The sequence below is a fragment of the Lethenteron reissneri genome, unplaced genomic scaffold, assembly GCF_015708825.2.
Source record: "Lethenteron reissneri isolate LAM-NWPU_2019-01 unplaced genomic scaffold, ASM1570882v1 scaffold_1848, whole genome shotgun sequence".
Classification (NCBI taxonomy): Eukaryota; Metazoa; Chordata; class Hyperoartia; order Petromyzontiformes; family Petromyzontidae; genus Lethenteron; species Lethenteron reissneri.
In genome coordinates this window covers 427,451-435,253 of record NW_026891606.1, presented here as the reverse complement: position 1 = coordinate 435,253, position 7,803 = coordinate 427,451, and the positions used below count along the sequence as shown (strand labels likewise).

The 7,803-nt window shown below is 44.4% G+C and overlaps 1 long non-coding RNA gene across 1 annotated transcript; it reads right to left on the bottom strand.

Moving 5' to 3' along the window:
- Window positions 1-569: 569 nt before the first annotated feature.
- Window positions 570-5,797, bottom strand: LOC133339377 (uncharacterized). The gene is made up of 4 exons (XR_009754721.1): window positions 5,773-5,797; window positions 4,880-5,005; window positions 2,632-2,697; window positions 570-621 (listed from the first exon to the last, which is right to left on the bottom strand). It is a non-coding gene; the product is annotated as an uncharacterized LOC133339377 (long non-coding RNA).
- Window positions 5,798-7,803: the final 2,006 nt, after the last annotated feature.

The window sequence follows — 7,803 nt, the reverse complement described above, 5'->3', positions numbered from 1 at the left end:
CCGGTCCATCGGACCTCCTGAATACCGCAGAGATCCAGGCGGTACCAGTCCAGCTCCCGACAGAGGAGTGGCAGCCTCTCCTCTGCAGTGAGCTTTCGAACATTCTACGTGGCCACAGGTAGTGGATTTTTATTGTTTCTGGAGGAGCCCCGAGGGTAAGGATTCGGTCTCCTGGGATCATAGATGCCTGTCCCCCCGGGACCTCCAGCACAAGCTTATTAATTTGAGATTTTAAACGTAGTTTAGTGGTAATTAATTGAAGGTGGAGGGGTCACCAAGCCCCTCGCACCCTTCCAGAGCGCCCATTTAGTCGCTGTGATGGTTGCAAACGCCATGCGACAAAAAGCCAAACAGAATTCGCCCTCCCCCTACGGCACTGCCCACGACAGCGTTGCCCGTCTGGCACCACGAGGAGGTAAGGGGTTGTTTTGCTGTGTGTGATGCTGTGTGTGATGCTGTGTGATGCTGTGTTAGGTTGTGTGTAATGTTGTGTATGTTGCTGTGTGTGATGCACACAGCAGGGTCACAACACCAGCGATCACGTGGAGGCATGGCAATGTTATCGCTTACCTCCTCCGGCTGCCATGGCGCCAATCTTACACCAGTTGGTCGACTCGCCCTCTGTTTGGGGGTTACACAGTGCGATTAGTTCCATGAACTCACATATACACACTGCACTCTACACTACTATATACTACACTATACACTACTATATACTACTACACACTACTACACTACTATATACTACTATACACTACTACACTGTACACTACTATATGCTACTACACACTACTACACTATACACTACTATATACTACTACACACTACTACACTATACACTACTGTATACTACTACACACTACTATACTATACACTACTATATACTACTACACACTACTACACTATACACTACTAAATACTACTACACACTACTACACTATACACTACTATTTATTACAACACACTACACTATACACTAATATACACTACAATGTAGGAAATGTGCACATAGTGGTTAAATATACATACTGACCAATATATACACTACACTTCTATACACACTGCACTATACATGGACTCCTCTGCTTACGAACGAGTTAGGTTCCAGAGGTCTGTTTTTGTAAGTCCAAACTTTAATTATGTCGATTCCAATCGCCAAGAATGGCGTGTACAGTAAACACGGGGAATGGCTTCAAGAGATTTTCAGGTTCTGAAGATGTAGATACCACTGGTTCTTAATGTTCTGCAAATGTAGATACCACTCAATCTTCAGATTCTGCAGATGTAGATGCAACTGATTCTTCATGATCTGCAGATGTAGATGCCACTGGTTCTTCATGATCTGCAGATGTAGATGCCACTGGTTCTTCATGTTCTGCAGATGTAGATGCCACTGGTCTTCAGGTTCTGCAGATGTAGATGCCACTGGTTCTTCATGTTCTGCAGATGTATATGCCACTGGTTCGTCATGTTCTGCAGATGAAGATGCCACTGGTTCTTCATGTTCTACAGATGTAGATGCCACTGGTTATTCATGTTCTGCAGATGAAGATGCCACTGGTTCTTCATGTTCAGCAGATGTAGATGCAACTCGTTCTTAAGGTTATTTAGATGTTAATGCCACTGTTCCTTCATGTTCTGCAGATGTAGATACCACTGGTTCTTCAGGTTCTGCAGATGTACGACTCTCACTTAAAAATAGCAACTGGACATAGGGACAGGTCTGTACGTATCTCTGAAAGTTCCTAAGTAGAGGAGTCCTTATACTACTGTTGCGTCGTAGAACCACGCGGAGACGTAACTTCTTGTAAGGGATTCCGCCATTTATTAACACTCGTTAAACACTCAGGCTCACACCAGGGGTAGGTGTTCTCTATACTCCTTCCCATGGACCCCCGAGCTCTACTCGTCCTATTCCTTGGGCTCTCTCACTCGGGCCGGGACGAGGGTTCAGCCAACACCATCCGGTCACGAGCAAGAGAGACCTCCTGCATCCGATCCACACTCCGGGCTCCCACAATGACCACGAATTCGTCACGGGGTGCCCCTTAAGTAACCCTTGGGTGGCTCCTCCCCTTCACTCGGACCCGCCCCTTTCAGCAGCCATGACATGACGTCATCACACTACTACTCTACACAACTATACACTAAATTTCCATTTAAAACTTTCGTGACTGCAGGGATTCATCTTTTTGTTTCTTTCGGTAAAGTCACGTAGAAGGGAAATAATAAAATTATAAAAATTAAAAATAAAATAATTCTCACGACGTTTCGGCCACAACGCAAGCAGCCGTCCTCAACGCAAGCAGCCGTCCTCAGGTGAAGAACAGGTCTGTCGGAAAGACGCTGTCATTCAAACGCTGTCTTTCCAACAGACCTGTTCTTCACCTGAAGACGGCTGCTTGCTTTGTGGCGAAACATCGTGATAATTATTTTATTATGTTTAATTTTAATTATTTTATTATTTCCATTCTACGTGACTTTACCGAAAGAACCAAGAAGAACTATACACTACTACACACTACTATACCATACTATATACTACACTACTATACACTACACTACTATTTACTATTATATACTATTATACTGCACTTTATATACACGACACTATATACTTCACTACTATACCTGCAGATGTAGATGCCGCGGGTTCTTTGGGTTTTGTATTTGAAGATGCCAGTGATTTTTCATGTTCTGCAGATGTACGACTCTCGTTAAAAAAAGGCAGATGGACATAGTGACAGGTTTGTACGTATCTGTGAGTGCTCGTAAGTAGAGGAGTACTTATACTACTTTATACTACAGCACACTACTATACCATACACTATACTACACTACTATACACTACACTACTATACACAACGCTATACACTATACGTGACACTATACACTACACTACTATATACTATTACACTGCACTTTTATATACACGACACTCTATACTATACTACTATACACTACTCTATACACTACTACACACTACACTACAAACACGACACTATACACTACACGAATATACACTACTACACACTACACTACTATACACTACTACACACTACACTACTATACACGACACTATAGACTACACTAATATACATTACATTATTGTATACGGCACGATACACTACACTACTATACATAATGCTATACACTACAATACACTACATAATACACTACAGTACTATACAATACACTAACATACACTACACTACTATACACTACACTACTGTACACTACACTACTATACACTACACTACTACACACTACACTACTATACATTACACTACTACACACTACACTATACACTACACTACTACACACTACACTATACACTACACTATACACAACACTACTATACACCACTACTATGCATGACACTATATACTATACTATCCTCAAAACTATACAATACACCACTATACACGACACTATACATTATACTACTATATGCTACACTATGCACTACATTACTATACACTACACGACTATACACAACACTATACATTATACTACTATATGGTACACTATACACTCCGCTAATATACACGACACAACGATGCACTACACTATACCATACAATGCACTACTATACAAGGCACTATACACTACTATTCACTCAACTATACAGTACTTTACACTACACTACTATACACTACTAGATACGTCACTATACATCACGCTACTTGACACTTAACACTATGCTACTAAACACGACACGATACACTACTATACACTGTACATGACACTACTGTACACACTGTTAGGTTTTTTCGGTAAAGTCACGTAGGTAAAAAAAAATAAAAAATAAAAAAATAATGGAAATAATTATATTAATAAAATAATAAATCACGACGTTTCGGAGGCAACACAAGTCTCCGTCATCAGGTGGGACCGTCACAGCTAAATTTACTGTATCAAGTGAGGAAAAATTCCGAAAGACAAGCTCTTAAATACAAGTTAAGGGGGAGGGGGTCACGTACGTGACTTTACCGAAAAAACCTAAGAGTATGAATCCTTGCAGTCACGAAAGCTTCAAATTTCGAACTACTATACACTCCACTTTGAACTACTATACACTACACTACCATATACGACACTATACACTACTATACACTACGCTACTATAGATGACACTACTACACTATACATTGCACACTACTCTACTACACACTACACTACTATACACTACACTACTATACACTATACACTCCACTATACACTACTACACACTACACTACTGTACATAGCACTACACTGCACTATAAACTACTATACATTACACTACTATACACTCCACTATACACTACACTATACACTACACTCCAATACACTCCACTATACATTACACTATACACTACTGAACACTACACTAATATACACTACACTATACACTACACTATACACTAATACACAATACACGTTTTCCACTCCACTATACACTAAACTGTACACTAATACACACTACACTTCTATACACTTCACTATACACTACAACACACTACACTACTATACACTTCTCTATACACTACTACACTACTATACACTCCACACTACACTACACTATACACTACTATACACGACTTCCCCCGGACCTCCAATGAGCGCGATTGGCTACGTAACGGTGCAAAAGAGGTCCAACATACAGCGTACATACAAGTTTGAACATCTGAACAACTCCTACATTAAACAAAACGTGGCTACACTCACACACATGTACACACACATGTACACGCACAAAGACGTGTACACACGCACACACGTGTACACCCACACACATGTACACAAACATGTACACACACACGTTCACACACACATGTACACACATAGACGTGTACACACACGCACACACCTGAACACGCACACGTGCTGTACTCACCTTTAGCTATTGCGGGCGTGATCGAGACGCTCAAGATGGCGGCGATGAAGAGGACGGCGATCCTTTGTGACGTCATAGCTGACTCGGTGCTTGTGGGGAACCAATGAGAACGACGGCAGCTGCAACCTGCACGGCACCACACAAGGAAAAATATTCCCCCTTGCAGCCTCTTAACGGACTGAATGAGCTACAGTGAGGGAAAAAAGCATTTGATCCCCTGCTGATTTTGTACGTTTGCCCACTGACAAATGAATGATCAGTCTATAATTTTAATGGTAGGTTTATTTGAACAGTGAAAGACAGCATAACAACAACAAAATCCTGAAAAACGCATGTCAAAAATGTTATAAATTGATTTGCATTTTAATGAGGGAAATAAGTATTTGACCCCCTCTCAATCATATATACCCACTGAGACCCATACTCATGAAGACCCATAGAGATCCAGATACTCGTTTGGAACCACACACCCACAGACACCGATAGACTGAAACGAATCAATGTTTATGTTACTCGGAGAAGATAATCCACGCAGTGGCTAACACAGGGAGAGAGAAACTCTGACTCCAAATATACAGCAGCAGCAGCAGGCATCGTCAGGGTCGGGATCGAACCCACGAACTCCCGTTGACCTGGCGAGGTAGTTAACATTTCCTAGCCAATGTGGCGTTGGAGTCGGGATTGAACCCACGAACTCCTGCGTACCAGGCGAGGTAGTTAACATCTCCTAGCTACCGTGGCGTTAAGATCGGGATCGAACCCACGACCTCCTACGTACCAGGCGAGGTAGTTAACATCTTCCTAGCCACTGTGGGGTTATGGGCTATATCCCTTGCCCCCCTCTCTCCCCTCTCTCTCTCTCTCGCACACACCCCCCTCTCTCAGAGTCTCACCTCTCTCTCTTCACCATCTCCGCTCTCTCTCTCTCGCAGGGCTGCTTTTGTACCCAGGCAGGGACCGCCTCTGGCGCCGCATCACGAATTTCCCCGTCCGCTCAGTGACGGCGTTCATTAGAAATCCACTCCCTGCAGCGGCATGCAGCTCATACAGCTGTAGCTGCAGAATCGTGACGCTGCTGCTGAGACATTCTCAGCGAGCAGTGACTCAGCCGCATTCTGACATTCAGCTGCAAGCAATCCGGTCCTCAGCTGAGTCGTGTGTACACCTGTGTGTGTGTTTACCTGTGTGTGTGTTTACCTGTCTGTGTATCTGTGTGTGTATCTGTGTGTGTACCTGTGTGTGTGTACCTGTGTGTATCTGTCTATGTGTAATGTATGTGTGCCTGTGTGTGTGTACCTGTGTTTGTGTATCTGTGTGTGTGTAGCAGTGTATGTGTACCTGTGTGTGTGTACCTGTGTGTGTGTACCTGTGTGTGTGTGGCTGTGTGTGTGTACCTGTGTGTGTGTGTACCTGTGTGTGTACCTGTGTGTGTACCTGTGTATCTGTGTATACACATGTGTGTGCACCTGTGTGTGTACCTGTGTGTGTGTGTTTACCTGTGTGTACCTGTGTGTGTGTGTTTACCTGTGTGTGTGTACCTGTGTGTGTGTGTTTACCTGTGTGTAGCTGTGTGTGTGTGTTTACCTGTGTGTGTGTACCTGTGTGTGTATCTGTGTGTACACATGTGTGTGCACCTGTGTGTGCACCTGTGTGTGTGTACCTGTGTGTGTGTTTACCTGTGTGTGTGTACCTGTGTGTGTACCTGTGTGTGTGTGTTTACCTGTGTGTGTGTACCTGTGTGTGTGTACCTGTGTGTGTACCTGTGTGTGTGTGTTTACCTGTGTGTGTGCACACCTGTGTGTGTATCTGTGTGCACACCTGTGTGTGTGTTTACCTCTGTGTGTGTACCTGTGTGTGTACGTGTGTGTACGTGTGTGTTTACGTGTGTGTGTTTACCTGTGTGTGTATCTGTGTATGTGAACATGTATGTGTGCCTGTGTGGGTGTAAACCTGTGTGTGTACCTGTGTGTGTACCTCTGTGTGCACAAGCGTCGTGGTAACGTCACCGCCACTTAGTGGCGAATGGCGGTTGTTGTGTACCTGTCTCTGTGTGTACCTCAGTGTGTGTACCTCTGTGTATGTACCTCTGTGTGTGTACCTCTGTGTATGTACCTCTGTGTGTGTACCTGTGTGTGTACCTCTGTGTGTTTTTCTGTGTGTTGGGGAGCGGTAGTGTAGCGGTTAGCGCTACGCTGCACAATGAACCCGGTGACCCAGGTTCGATTCCCGCTCACGGCAAACACCTAGTGATGATTAACTGAACCGGTCCTGGACCTCTACTAGGTGGACTCAGCCTCAAATGAGTACCTGGTGCGGAGTGTAAACATCGCCACTGGGGAGACAAAGGCGGTAGGGCGTGGTGCTGGCCACCCACCCCCTCGTGTGCCGTTCCGGCCTTCATAGGTGCTCGCTAACAGCACTTACCCCTAAAGTCTGTTAAGGCTATAGGGGGATTTTTATCTTTGTGTGTGTGTGTGTGTACACCTGTGTATGTGTTCCTGTATGGGTGTGTACCAGTGTGTGCACCTGTGTGTGTAACTGTCTGTGTGTGTACCTGTGTGTGAACCTGTGTGTGTGCATCTGTGTGTGTAACTGGCTGTGTGTGTGTACCTGTGTGTGTTTCTATCTGTGTGTGTACGTGTGTGTACCTGTGTATGTGTACCTGTGTGTGTACCTGTGTGTGTACCTGTGTGTGTGTAACTGTCTGTGTGTTTGTACCTGTGTGTGTGTACCTGTCTGTGTGTATCTGTGTGTGTGGCTGTGTGTGTGTGTGCCGGTTGCCCCGGGGTGACAGGCGTCTATGACGTCTCGTGGCCAAACCCCATTTAGCGGAGCCAGGAGACTGAATCTTTACCCTCGGGGCTCCTCCAGAAACAAACCTTGCACAAACACACACCCCTCTATGCCCTGATGACGACCGCTTG